The 15,028-nt window shown below is 39.5% G+C and overlaps 1 pseudogene; it reads right to left on the reverse strand.

Moving 5' to 3' along the window:
• Positions 1-1,469: 1,469 nt before the first annotated feature.
• LOC123634835 lies at positions 1,470-4,424 on the reverse strand (annotated as a pseudogene).
• Between the last annotated feature and the right edge of the window lie 10,604 nt (positions 4,425-15,028).

Genomic DNA, 15,028 nt, shown 5'->3' on the forward strand with positions numbered 1-15,028 from the left:
TCTTGGCAAGCTGTCATGGCCTAATTTTTAGAAAGAGACTTGGATAGAAAAAGGAAAACCCTGAATATTAATCAGTTCCCATGCTTATAAATAGTAAACAGAATTAAAGCTGCCTGATGAAATTAATTCATTAAAAACCTCTTTCATAAAAGCAAAAAAAAAAATTCTAAAAAGGAAAAATAAAAGTTTGGCATAATATGCCTCTAACTAGGCAATCATTTTTTTTTCAAGCAATAAGAGTGATGGCAGAAAAACAATGGATAAGTAATCAGAATAAATGTAGCTAAGAAAAGCTATTTCATAAAGTAAAAACCAGGAAGTTGGGAGGCTCAGGTGGGAGGATTGCTTGAGCATAGAAGTTTAAGTCCAGCCTGGGCAACACAGTGAGAACCAGCCCCCATTAAAAAAAGACAAAAAGACAGAAAGACAGAAAGGAAGAAAGAAAAATACTAAACGAGGAAATGAAGAAAAACTCAAGCAAAGATTTAGTAATAAATAATAAAAATGATCAAAGGACTAATATTACAGATAATAAGAGGCCCTTATAAGTGAGTCCTGACTCAGGGAAAACACTGAATGATTTAGAGGCAGTGGCGATAATCCCGTGATATGTAGACAGATCTCCTGGATGGTGGGCACCTGGGGAGAGCAGAGAAGTGCGTGCTGTAAAATAGGCACCTGGGGTTTGGGATTGGCCTTGACTGCCCAGCATCTCTCTAGCTCTCCTATGTAAAGATCTTATTCCAGGCACAGGATCTAGGAGTCCCTGGGCTAAGTTTGCCAATACCCTTGTACTCATCTGGATCCTTCCAGAGTGTCCAAGACCCTAGGCCAATATGCACTTCCTTCCACAGCAATCCCAAGACTTCTCCCAACCCCCATCCCTGTGGCACAAGAAATAGCTAAGTAAAAAACACAGGACTTTAGCCAGCTTCTGATACAACAGGGTCAAGAAATTATGCAAAATCTGAGTTTGTTTATGATTGCCTCATAGAGGGTCATAGATTTTGGTTTATCTCAGGCTTCAATTCCACCTGAACTGATTAAAAAAAAATCCTAGAAATTTATTTGATATTTGCTTGAATACAGTTTATATAGAAAGATTGGGCTTGTTTGCTTTGAGTGTTCCTGATAAATCTCACAGAGGCACTGATCTGCAACGGGGTGTCAATCTGGGGACATTAGAAATGGACCTCACAAGCCCAATTTCAGGACTGTTCTTAAAGATTTGTGTGTAGTGAAATTCGGCCACTCCCTTAAAAATTGCTCAATGTGTTGGAGCTACTGTGTGAAAACAGCTGACATTTAGGAGGCCATTTCATGTTCTGGTCTGTTAGAACATTTAAATACTTGGAAATAAAAAATATTTAGCTTTGAAGTTTTCAATACCGGAAAACTTTCAAGTCCAGAGTTTACAGGCAGGAAGGTCTACTCTTTTTTCCTTAAATTGTACTCTGTTTCCCACAAGGTTAATCTTCAGCTTTGGCTTCCATTTCTTCTGCATCATCATCTCCATCCACTTCCACATTTTCTCTTTCAAGCCTTTCCAGCTGCCTGGCAAGTTCAGTCTCATCTGTATCTGTGGCCGCTTGGGGATCCCTTCGAATACTGAACACATCCCTCTTTTCCTCAATCTTTTCGTTGATAACAGCCATAGCTTGATTGAGGACAGAAAGGCCTGCTGTTCCCTCCAGGGTTGTCGTAGTCCTTACATACCAAGGAGGAACTATCGGATTAATCTTCATGGGCATGGTTTCCGTAGAACAATCCAAACATGCTCTCAGGGCTTCTTTTACAGCATCAATCCCTTCATAACCATAACAAACCACTTCAATATCTGCTTGAATTTTGACAGCCTGTGGAGTCAAATGCCTATTAATATTGTTAATGGGTATTTCCTGTTTATCTTCATTCAAATCTAAACTATCCAAAATAGATGCATCTGAGACTGCATGCTTAAATGCATCACGGGCACCATATCCGGGTCTCTTATCATCAAAGACCCAGGCAGCCCTCTGCTTTCCACCTGCTTGTCTTCAGTGTATTCTAACACCTCAGCAACGTGAGGAAGAATGCTATAAACAGTTTTGGATTCTTGTGAATTTGTCTTTACATTTCATTGCTTCTTCTGGAGAAACTCTTCTTTTTAACAAATCAATATATCCTTTTTCTTTGTCCACCTTAATGACAACCACACCTTCATTCCTGCCAATTCAGATGAGTTTGTTTATAGAATGGATACACCTTCTGGACATATCACTAAGAAGAATCATGCCTTCGATGTTGTTGTATTCCAGCAAACTGACATAAGCCCCCACCTCAGCAATGGGTCTTACATTCACAATCACTACCTCTTCCACCTCGGGAAGTATGTGCTGATAAAATCTACAGCTTATACCTGGCCTTCTGAGGTTTGTGTGTGATTCACATGCTGGGGTCCCACACCATGCTCTTCAATTGGTGAGATCAGATTTGATCCCATCCGAACTGATTTTAACCCACAGTATAATTCTCTAAGCATCCAGCCTAACTTTCCAGAATACTACAAGGTTAAGGAAGGAGTCAAAATGGGCATGTCCAGATGATCACAGAAGACAGAGCCCTGCCCAATTTAAGCCTGTGCCAAATCTTGTGTTTGGACACCACTCACCTAAGTATTTTGCTTAGTTATTATACTGGAGACCAAAGGCAGGAAAGATGATATGATCATGTCAGTAACAAATGAAGTTTATTTTCTTGTTTCTACTGTGGCTTGTTTGCCCAGTGATCTTACTTCCTTAGTAAGCAGTATTAACGGTGGAGTGGGCTGTGTTGGTATACTCTAGGAGAGAAGAGTGCAATGGTAGACAGTTGAGAAGGCAGATGCTATAACCATTGAGTCCCCTGCTCCTGACCTATCTCCTCTAAACACATGTTTAGAGGAGAAATTAAGGTCCTTTCTCTTCATGCAGCCTCTCCTGTCATGTCAACCCATTGCTCAATTTAATCACTCACTTATTCATTCAAATGATTATTGAGCACCTATGCACTGTATTAGGATCTCTTCCCTCCATGAATGCCTATAGCACTTACTCTTTAACATGCTTGGTTATACCAGACAATCAATCACTCAGTATGCATTTAGCCATATCAAACTGTGTCAGTTACTGTGTTCATACTATGAGGTCTATGATATTGTTCCCATGAATCCACTTGGGAAGACAAGATATGTGCACTCATTGTTAAGAACGAATGATAAATGCTGACAGGAAGGGTTCTGGTTAGGAAAAGATCACTGTGGATTAATATGGCCAGTAAAGGAAGACTTCCTGGAGATGCAGGAGCACAAGCAGTAGTCAGATAAATGGAAAAGTACACACCAAAAACCATGTCAGCAAAGAAACAAAGACCCGCATTAAAAAGGCATGTTTAGGGAACGGGGATATGACATAACTGGCTTAGGTGCTCCTCAGCTGAGAACAGCCCTAAACGCTGCAGTGCCACTCTGAACGTGAACCCCCTGGTGAAAAGAAGCCAGATCCCCTCTGCATTCCTCCTTGCTGGGTCTCATGGCTTTTCCATCCTAATGTTCTGCAGGAGAGGGCCCTACCCTGACCCCCAGTTAGAAGCCAAGGTCCTGCTTTCCCACCTCATTCCTGCAATCCCATTTCCCAGGAGTTGGCCCTCCATTCCCTCTGGGGCCCTGAATTTTGAAGAGATTACTTTGAATAAAATCTCCGCTTAGAATGTTTGGAGAATGAGATACATGTTGAAACCAGTGAATCCCATAAACACTAATTTTAGTTCTTTTACTGTAAAATTAATTCCTTCATTGGAAACAATGTTGTATGGTATACCATGCTGGTGAATGAGGCATTGAGTAAGTACATGGATGATATCGCTGGCAGATGTATGGTAGGCAAGAAAGGTAGATTATCCAGAATAAATTTCTATTCCAGTGAGGACAAATTACCAAATTGCTATTCCTTAGTATTAATAGTAATAAAATAGATGGGGCGATGTAATACACCTGCCACCAGGTGGCAGTCCTTTCCTGCTGAGTCTAGCACTGAATTGAGGGCTGAAGGTCAGGCTGACATTCAGCAGTGGCAGTGGATATCAGCTTTGTTGAGGGGAAGCCAATATTAAGTCCATAAATAATTGTGCAAGGACTGAAGTGTTTGAGGAAAGAATCTGCGAATCAAAAAATGAGTAATCTTGTCCACTGGTTATTCAGATCATCTCGACCGCAAAGACTACCTGATGGACATTAACGTGAGACACAAATATTCTCACATTCTGGGGATCATTCTGAGATATTCACTCACATACATTTTCCCTAAATCTTCAGTTTTCACTCCCTTGATGTTTTGTTCTTTCTTCCAAGTTTTTGAACGTGTAACCATACCCTTAGTCCCTGCCCTTGAATTTGTATAGCTCTTCATCTCGGTCCATCTCTCTTTCTTGGCCAACGGACCATGAGATATACTGATAAAAGTTATGCTCAGTGTGAGGATTTCCATTATTTATTGTCTTTCAGGCCACACCTAAGTTGGACTGCTATTGCAGTTCAGTTTTGGCTGTTGACATCACATCGTGGTGAGCTATCTGTAATCCAGGCTTGAATTTCTTCTTCCTTTGTCAACTAATCATAGGGAACTATTAATACCTGTAAGAATATAGGTTGGATTGGGTGTGAAAGGAGTAGGCACACTGTGAGTGAGAGCTGCCTGCTCATGCAATTTACTTGGGTCTTCAGAGGCTACTCAAACCTGATCTTAGGTATGCCTATTTCCCTTCATGATGGGGTACTCTGGGCTTACCACATTTGTGGTTCAGTGTCTCAGACAACTCCCAGATAAAATGGGCAACTTACTTCGTATTGGGTGTCCTGTGGTCAGGTAGAAGTGCCTGGATGCTTCGGTAGGACACATGTGTTCCAGAATTGGGAGATAAACTCCACGAAAATTCAGGGGCCAGCCACTTCAGTGTGGGTTTTTAGGAGTCCAGTGGTCAGAGGCTTGCCAGAATAACCTCTCCAAAGTGAAAGAGAACATCTTTCACCCTCACCATAAAGAAAAAAGCACAGAGCCTGGAGGTCTCTTTAGATTCTGAAGCAACATATTCCATACTTAGGAATATTGATCCTGTCCTTATACTAGGAAACATGGAAGGCTAGCAGCTTTGAGGAGCCTTGGAGCAAGAAAGGGCACTCCATCAGGTCAGGATATAGTGCAAGCAGCCCTGCCACTTGGGTCACATGGTCCAGCAGGCCCTATGGTGTTGGAGGTGTCAGTAGTGGCAAAAGATGCAATAAGAGTCCTATGAAGAATCCTAGTGGGAGAATCACAATTCTTGCCCCTGGGATTCTGGAGAAGGGTCATGCCACCCATAGCAGAGAATTACATGCCCTTTGAAAAATAGTTCTTGGCAAGTTACAGAGAACAAGTTACTCTGGTAAAGGCAGAATGTTTGACTATTGAACATCAATTGACCTATGCATTCAGAGTTTCCCATTATAAGCTGTGTTCTGTCAATCCCACCCTAGTCATAAAGTTGTATAGGCCCAGTAGCTATCTATCATATGATAGAAATGGTATATCCAGGATCGAGTCCAAGCAGGACCAGAGGGTCCAAGTAAGCTGTACGGGCAAATAGCTCAGACCCTCATGTCGCCCATTAGCGTGGCACTAGTTTTCCCATGGCTTATACCAGTGGCCCTGTGATGGGTCCCATATGACTAAAGTGGAAGGAAAAAGTCCAAGATTGGTTTATAGATGGGTTGACTCATTAACTACATATAAGCTGAAAATGGATGGTGACTGCATTATAACTGCATTCAGGGGTGGTCCTGGAAGACACTGAAGAGGGAAAATCTTCCCAAAGGACCGAGCTGGGAACAGACATCTGGTCGTCTGCTTTGGTGGAAGGAGAAATGGACAGGTTAGAATATAGATTCCTGGGCTGTGGCCAATGGCTTGGCAGTCTGGTTGAAGGCTGGAATGAAATGGACTGGAAAACCAGAGACAAAGGAAATCTGGGTAGAGGAAGTGACATATGGGAGTAGTCACAAGGTATGAAGACTTTTGTATCATATGTTAACACCCACCAGAAAGCATATACCAGACACTCAACAACCAAGTAGACAAAATGGCTCTCCCAACTGATATTAATCAGACTTTGTCGTTAGCAATCCCAGAGTTGAGATAATGGGCACATAAATAGAGTGACCATACGTCAAAGATGGAGGCCATATGTGGACCCAACAGCATGGACTCACATTTACCAAGGCCAATCTAGTTACTTCTAAATGTCCTAATTTGAGTTCATCAATTTGAGGTTGCTATGAGCTAGGCTGATGCCATGGCACTCTACCCCGGGCAACAGAGTGAGACTCCATCTCAAATAAATAAATAAATAAATGTCCTACTTGCCAGCAACAAAAACCATCACTAAGCCCTTAATATATTATTATTCCTCAAGGAAACCATCCTGGACATTGGAACTTTTCCTATTCTGAAAGGGCTACTGGTTCACTCTCACAAAGACAATCCCTATTCCAGCTATGAGTTTGCCTTTCCTAACCACAGAGCCTCAGCCAGGAACACTATCCAGGGAGTTATGGAATGCTTGAGCCACAAACCTGGAATCCCACATGGCACAACATCTGGCCAGAAGACTTCCTTTAGAGAAAAGGTGCAGGAATGGACCCATGACCATGGGTTCCACAGGTCATATCACAGGCCACACCACCCAGATGCAGCTAGGCTCAAAGAATGCCAAAATGGCCTAAAGGGCAACCAAAGTGCCAACTTTGTGGGTAGGTCAGTCTGTCTATATTAATTTATTTGTCAGAGTAATATGCCACAAATGCTAACAGCGATTCTTTCTATATGGTGATTTTTATTTTCTTCTTTTTGCCTACTTGAATTTTCTAAAGTTTCTGAATTTGTTAACTTAACCGGGGAACAGTAAAGAAAACTCTTCTTTTGCATTATTCCAGAAAACGGCCCTATAGCTTCTGGCCCCAGCGTCTTTCCTTTTCTCTCTCAAACTCTCTAAAAACTGTGTGGCTCTTTCATCACCATAAGCGACATCCTGTACTTCTCTAGAACCAAAGAAGCACTTCCCTGCAACAATTTACAACAGAAATCTGCATTGCTGAAACATTTTTCCTCCATTGTCCCTGGACCCTCTGAACTTGTCAGTACTGTTTTTTCATCAGTGTTCTGAGTGCTTCTTACACAATATGGCAAATAAATTTACCCTGGTGCCTTCTGAGTTCTGGAAACCTGCTATTATTTATCTCTAATTCCAGGAACTTCTAGTTTACAGTGAATCTGTATTAGTTATCTGTTGCTACATAACAAAACATCCCCAAATTATCAGCTTAACACAACATTTATTATCTCATACATTTTCTGAAGGTCAAAATCCATGAATAGCTTACCAGGGTGGATCTGCTTCTAAGATGGCTCACTCATATGGTTGTTGGCATCACCTATGGTGTGACCTAATGAGGTCATCACTTATTCCTTCTGACCTAATGAGGCCACCACTTACTCCTTCTCTTGAGCACAGCTAGATAAACCCTAGGGTGTCATTAGATCCTTGAGATTTGAAAAAGAAACACAGTTTCTTCCTTTAGATTACCAATCATGCTGATATTTTCCCTAACCCCCAGGGAAACCCCATATGTTGAGCTCAAAGCTCACAAAGTACAAAGTGCTATGGTTTAAATGTTTTTGTCCTCTCATAAAGGATTTGTACTCAGAAAATATAAAGAACTCGTACAACTCAATAAGAAGGCAAACATCCAATAAAAAATGAGCAAAGATTTGAACAGTCACTCTATCAAAGAAGCTGTATAGATGACAAATAAGCACATGAAAAGATGCTCAACATTATTCGGTATTAGGGAAATGCAAATTAAATCCACACTGAGATAACCACTCTGCAGCCACTATAGTAAAAATATCTTGTCAAGGATGTGGAGAAACCAAAACTTCATACACTACTGGTGGGAATGTAAAAAGATCCCAATCATACTCTGGTTTCTCTTCAGATCGTATAAAAAGATCCCAATCAGTTTGGAAGTTTTTCAAAAATTAAAATACACCTGTCATATGATCTAGCTAACTTCTAGGTATTTACTCAAGAGGAAAGTAAGCATATGTTTATATGTTAATAAATACTTGTACATAAATATTAATGGCAGATATATTTGTAAGAGTCAAAAACTTGAGCTACCCAAATGTTTATCAGAAAGTGAATGAACAAATTGTGATATATCCATATAATGGCACACTACTCAGAGTAGATCATAATGAAGTATTGATACACATACAGCATGGATGTATATCAAAATAATTATGCTGAGCAAAAGAATCTAGACCAAAAAATGCATAATGTATTATTCCATTTATATAACACTCTAGAAAATGCAAACTCATCTATAGTGATGGAAAGTAGATCAGTGGTTACCAGTATGGAGAAAAGTACAGGGTACAAAGAAACTTGTGTGAGTGATGAATATTTTCCATATCCTGTGTAGTGATTGCTTCACAGTATACTCATATGCCAAACTTACCAAACTGTACACTTCAAATACATGCAGTTTATTGTATATCAATTATACCTCAATAAAAGTGTTTAAGCATTGTAAAAGTGACAGTTTAGCAAGAACTTGAAGGAAGTGAGGATATTCACCTTGTGGATAACCAATGGGAGATTTTTTTTTAATTTTTAATCAAATCTTGGTAGGGAACATTCTTTTACTTTTTTACCCAGAAACTTTCCCTTCTTCTGGTATAATAGCACCTTCAACATCAGTTTAGATTAGTTTTGGCTGCAAGTGACAGCAAATTCAAAAGAGTAGGAACTTAAACAAGCTTGAGTTTAGTTTTTCCCTTCGATAAATCCAGGCAGGTCAGGGCTGGTATGACTCCTCCATGATCATCAGGAATGCAGGTTCCTTCTAATTTATCACTACAACTTTCATTTTGTGAGATTGGCTATTGCAGGTCCAACCAAAACACTTCTCTTCTAGCTGACAGAAAGGAGGAAAGGGGCATGCCCCTCCTAGTAAAGACACTTCCTGGGAGTTTCGTATACCCTTCTGCTTGTATACCATTGGCTAGAATGTGATTAAATGATCTCAGGCAGCCAGGTAGAGTTGGAAAATGCTTTCTGTCTGAGCTGCCATGTGCCCAAGTAAAAGTCAGAGGAAAAAGGAGAACAAGGATATTGAGAGACATCTTATTAGTCTTTGCCACACCTACTTCTTCTTTTGGAGGTTCTTCCTCTTCTTATGCAAACCACGTAGTTCTAGTAAGGACTGCCAAGCATCTTCATAACATCTCATTGGTCACAGAGATGGGTACATGACCTAAACTGGGCAAATGAGTGTGACAAAGATGGAAGCAAGGAACCTGGGAGTGCCTGGAAATCATGGGACCGTGCTCAGGAAAGCCCACATGCAGAGGGACGTGACGACTGAAAGAAAGGTTCTGAAGGTGTTCAAATCCCTGCTCCAGTTACACTCGAGGCCGGGCTGGCTACATTGCTCATTCTTCGTTTATGTTATCTTAGACAATATACAGTCATACCTGATAAATATTGTGGGTTCTAAAGTGAATATCTCAATAAAGCAAAATCATATGAATTTCTTCATTTCCCAGTGCATATGTTATGTTTACACTATACTATAGCTATTAAGTGTGCAATAGCATGTACATACCTTAATTAAAAATACTTACTTGCTAACAAATGGTAATGATCATCTGAGCCTTCAGCATGTCATAATCTTTTTGCTGGTGAAGGCTCTTGCCTCGATGCTGATGGCTGCTGACTGATCAGAGTAGTGGTTGCTGAAGGTTGGGGTGGATGTGGTAATTTCTTAATACATTGACTGCCACACTAGAAAAAAATTTTTTTTCCTTGGGGCCATGGTGTTTTATTAGGAAAATAGAATAAAAACTTCAAAAACAAAATGATCCTTTCTAATTTAATAAAAAATTTGTTATTTTTTGTTTTCTGTGAGTTATATGCAATTAAATTGTCAATATTATTGTAACAATAAGAACATCAAGTAAGATTTTCACCAACCAACTGCAGTTACTTATGTTTCATGAGGCCCCAGGCTCAAAACTAGCATGAGTTAAATGGCAGGCAGCTAATGTGTTTAAATAAGACATCAATGAAGTTTGCTGCATGGATTGACTCTGCCTTTCACGAAAGATTTCTCTGTAGCATGTGATGCTGTTTAATAGCATTTTATCCACAGTAGATCTTCTTTCAAAATTGGAGTCAATCCTCTCAAACCCTGCTGCTGCTTTATCAATTAAGTTTATGGACTATTCTAAATCTTTTGTCTTCATTTCAACAATGTTCACAGCATCTTCACCGGGAGTAGATTCTATCTCAAGAAACCACTTTCTTTGCTGTTGCAAAAGAAGCAACTCCTCATCCGTTCACGTTTTATCATGAGATTGCAGCAATTCAGTCACATCTTCAGGCTCCACTTCTCATTCTAGTTCTCTTGTTATTTCTACCACATCATTGGCAAGTTACCTCCTCCACTGAAGTCTTTTTTTTTTTTTTGAGACAGAGTGTCACTTTGTTGCCCTGGCTAGAGTGAGTGCAGTGGCGTCAGCCTAGCTCACAGCAACCTCACACTCCCGGGCTTAAGCTATCCTGCCTCAGCCTCCCGAGTAGCTGGGACTACAGGCATGCGCCACCATGCCCGGCTAATTTTTTTTTTTTATATATATATATTTTAGTTGGCCATATAATTTCTTTCTCTTTTTAGTAGAGACGGGGTCTCGCTCTTGCTCAGGCTGGTCTCGAACTCCTGACCTCGAGCAATCCACCCGCCTCAGCCTCCTAGAGTGCTAGGATTATAGGTGTGAGCCACCGCGCCCGGCTCCACTGAAGTCTTGAACCTCTCCAAATCATCCACAAGGGTTGGAATCAATTTCTTCCAAACTCTTGTTAATGTTATTTTGACTTCCTCCCATGAATCACAAATGTTTCTCAGCTTTTGACATTCCTTCCTCATTAAGCTGAATCATTTCCAGCTTTTGATTTAAAGTGAGAGATATGCAACACTTCCTTTTACTTGAACACTTAGAGGCCATTGTAGGGTTATTAATTGGCCTAATTTCAATATTGTTGTGTCTCAGGGAATAGGGAGGCAAAGCAAAGGGAGAGAGATGGGGGAACAGCCTGTTTGGTGGAGCAGTCAGAACACCTACATTTATTTACCGATTAAATTCTGTCTAATATGAGCACAGTTCATGGCATCCCGAAACAATTAGCAACACCAAAGATCCCTGATTACAGATCACCACAACAGGTATAAAAGTAATGAAAAAGTTTGAAATATTACAAGAATTACCAAAATGTGACATAGAGACACCAAGTGAGCACATGCTGTTGGAAAAATGGTAGTGCTATACTTGGTCAACCCAAGGTTACAACAAACCTTCAATTTGTAAAAATTGCGATATCTGCAAAGTGCAATAAAGTGAAGTACAATAAAACAAGGTATGCTTGTACCTTCTATACCCCAAATTGTTAACCAAAGAGAACGTTAAAGGGCTAGTTTTGGTCCTTGAGCAGGCTTCTAAGGGGCCAGTTTCACTAAAGAATTAATACTACATTCGAAAGAAGTCACATAAGAAGAAGAAATAATAAATGGTTAGTATACATATAAAAAGATGCACAATCTCAGTTCTAATTAGGAAAATAATTATTAAAACAGGAGGATACAGACATTTAAATGTATTATTGTGAGAATGAAATTGGTACTATATTTGACAAGAAAAAATTTCAAATACAGGTTAGGGCATCTTTAATCTAAAAATCTGAAATTCAAAATGCTCCAAAATGTGAAACTTTTTTGAGCATCAACATGTTGCTTAAAGGTCATGCTCAAAGGAAATTCTCATTGGAGTATTTTAGATTTTGAATTTCTTAACTAGGGATGTTCAACTGGTAAACAAATGCAAATATTTAAAAATGCAAAAAAATCTGAAATCTGAAACACTTTTGGTCCCAAGCATTTCAGATATGGGATACTCGACTTATACCTACCATAATTTAAAATGCATATCTCCTTTGACCCACAATTTTATTTCTAAGAAACTGCATTCTAGTGTTTAAGAACATATACATAAGGATATTTATTAAAACATTGTTTGAACAAGTGAAAATTGGAGTCAAAGTAAGATATTTGCCAATAAAAAAGTTTCAGAAAATTATGGTACATTCATATCATGGTATATTTTATAACAAGATCCTTTATAACTATGGCTTTATGGTATATATACATTTGAAACTGTTATAATGAATAGGATGAATTTAGGGGGTAATAAGTAATATACCATAAAATGAAAAGAACAAATTACAGAACAGTATATAAAATATAATTTCATTTATTAAAAAAAACCACATATGTAGAGCCTGACAAAATTTGGGATTCCTCATCCCTCTGAGCAGGTTCCTATTTTCCTTTTTTAAAGAGATCATGGTATGAAAATCAAAGGATACAAAGAGAGAGTAGCAAGAGTTGGGGTTATTTTAGTTTACTTTTGAAAAAAATTATATATATCAAGTGTGTGTGAAAGGATTGTTTTGTAATTAGACCAGGCAATGTCCTCATACCAACCACACTAACCCTCTCCCTAAGGTGAGCTTGCCCAATGATCTGAATCGGATTGGGCCCACAGTGGGTTCTGCTCACTATGCAGTGAGCATCAGCAGTAGAAGGAATATCCTCTACCTCTGCTCAACCTCTGCCAAACTGAGCAAGCCAATGTTCCAAAACAAGAAGATATTCTGATGCCTTCTATTAATTGACTCAGGGCATAAATTGTGACCCCATGATAATGGCCTGCCTTAAGCCTCTTATTTCATTTGGGACCCTGAAGGACAGACAGGTTTCTCCCTAGTCTTTTGTAGAAACACAAAAAGCAGCCATTGCTTTCTATACTAAGAAGCTTAAAGTAGGGAGTTTGTATATGCTTCAGAAATTCTCCTTTACTGCAGATATGAGTCCTGTCTCCTTGGAAGGACAACACAGGCCTGCTTAAGAATAACAGGCAATAGTTACAGCCTATTCAGCCCATCTGCTTCCTATGAAAAATGAGAATCATTATATAACAGTGTTAGGGACATCAGGCCTCTGAGAGGGGATTTCCTTGAGATGTGCATAGACAAAGGTCTGGAAGGAGACACAAGAAACTGTCCTTGGTGGCTACCCAGAGGAAGCAAGAATAAGGAGTATGAGGGTAGGAAGGCTTTCTGTGTGGTTTGAATACTTTACAAGTATTTATTACTTCTGTCATTAAAACTCTTTTTTTTTTCCTGCTGAGAATTCATGCTGTTTACTCATTGTGTGTATGTTGGAATGGACCCAAAAATATAATCTGAGGAAAATCTTGGCCCTGCATTTTCCATCCCACCCCCATGGGAAAGTTGGGTGACTTTTTATTTAAGTATACACACTGGTTAGGGGCTTTCCTTTCATAAAGGGCATCAATTCTAGGTTAATTATGCTTAATTACACCATAGAATTTCCACACTTCAAGTTCTTCTTAGAAAATATAATCTTGAATTATCTGGTATTTTGAATTATTATCAAAAGATCATGATTATTATCAAAAGATCATGATCATTGTAAAGATCATGTTCAGGAGAGCTGCCTGATTGGAATGGGCTCATTCTCTAGTCATTCTACATTTTGTCAGGTTTGGAGACAGATCCTTGGAGAGAATTCTTGGACCATATTGTCTCAATACCCCTCTCCCATGACTTGGCCCTTTTCTGATCTACATTTAGCATTTTGTCAGAGTCTATATTGAGAGATATTTTAAGAAACAGTCACATTACATTCATCATTGTATAAACTTGTAGGATTATCATTGAAAATGATGGTGTTCAGAACATATTGCCCCAAAATGTGGCAACGTAGCATACTGACCATTTTACACTGAAGGAATCTGAGAAACAACATGTGCAGAAAGGATTCTCTGACCTTCCCCAGAAGCAGGTCATAAGACCCTTGTGTAAATGTGAGAGGTGCTCTCCTTATACCCTGAGGAAAGGAGCATCTTTATCTCCATAGATACAGGGACACCAAAAGGAATCTGGATGAACAGGCCTTGCTGTTTCCCTAGTTTATTACACTTAGCTCATACTTTTTCTTTATTCTATCCCATTTCTTCACAACTCTCTACTCTTCATCAAACTTAGCATAAAAACTCTCAGGTTGCTGGATGTGGTGGCTTACACCTGTAGTCCCAACGTTTTGGGAGGCCAAGGCAGGAGGATTGCTTGAGCCCAGAGTTCGAGACCAGCATGGACAACATAGTCAGACCCCCCATCTCTACAAAAAAAAAAAAATTAGCTGGGCACAGTGAAGTACACCTGTACTCTCTGTTACTCAGGAGGCTTCAGCAGGAGGATTGCTTGAGCCTAGGAATTCGAGGTTACAGTGAGCTATGATTGGGCCACTGCATTCCAGCCTGAGTGACAGAGCTAGACTCTGTCTTTTAAAAAACAAAAAACAAAAAAACTCTCAGGTTTAACCGCTTCCTCAGATCTCCGTTTCCTTATGAAGTCTCTTGAGCCACATAAAACTTACATTAAATAAGCGTGTATGCTTTTCCCTTGCTAATCTGTCTTCTGTTATGGTAGCCCCAGCCAACGAACTAAGATGGGTAGAAGCAAAAATATTTTTCTTTCCTTACAAGAACATTATCTATACATCACAACAACATAGGAAAAGCTGGTTTGTTTTTGTGAGCAGATGGTCCTTTTTTTACCTTATGGACCCTGTGAATCTCGTAATAGCTTTGTTTTTCTCTGGCACTAGGAAACTGAGCCAAATGTATATGCTTCTCAGTGCCTATATAGGAGTTCACGGAGGACCTCTTAGTGCCTAGATATTATATTATATTATACTATTTTCTAACCTAGGTATTAGCTTTTCCCACCTTTTTACTTTCCCTTTGCCCCATTTCTTCATTTATATTAGCACATTTTT

The sequence above is a fragment of the Lemur catta genome, chromosome 3, assembly GCF_020740605.2.
Source record: "Lemur catta isolate mLemCat1 chromosome 3, mLemCat1.pri, whole genome shotgun sequence".
Lineage (NCBI taxonomy): Eukaryota > Metazoa > Chordata > Mammalia > Primates > Lemuridae > Lemur > Lemur catta.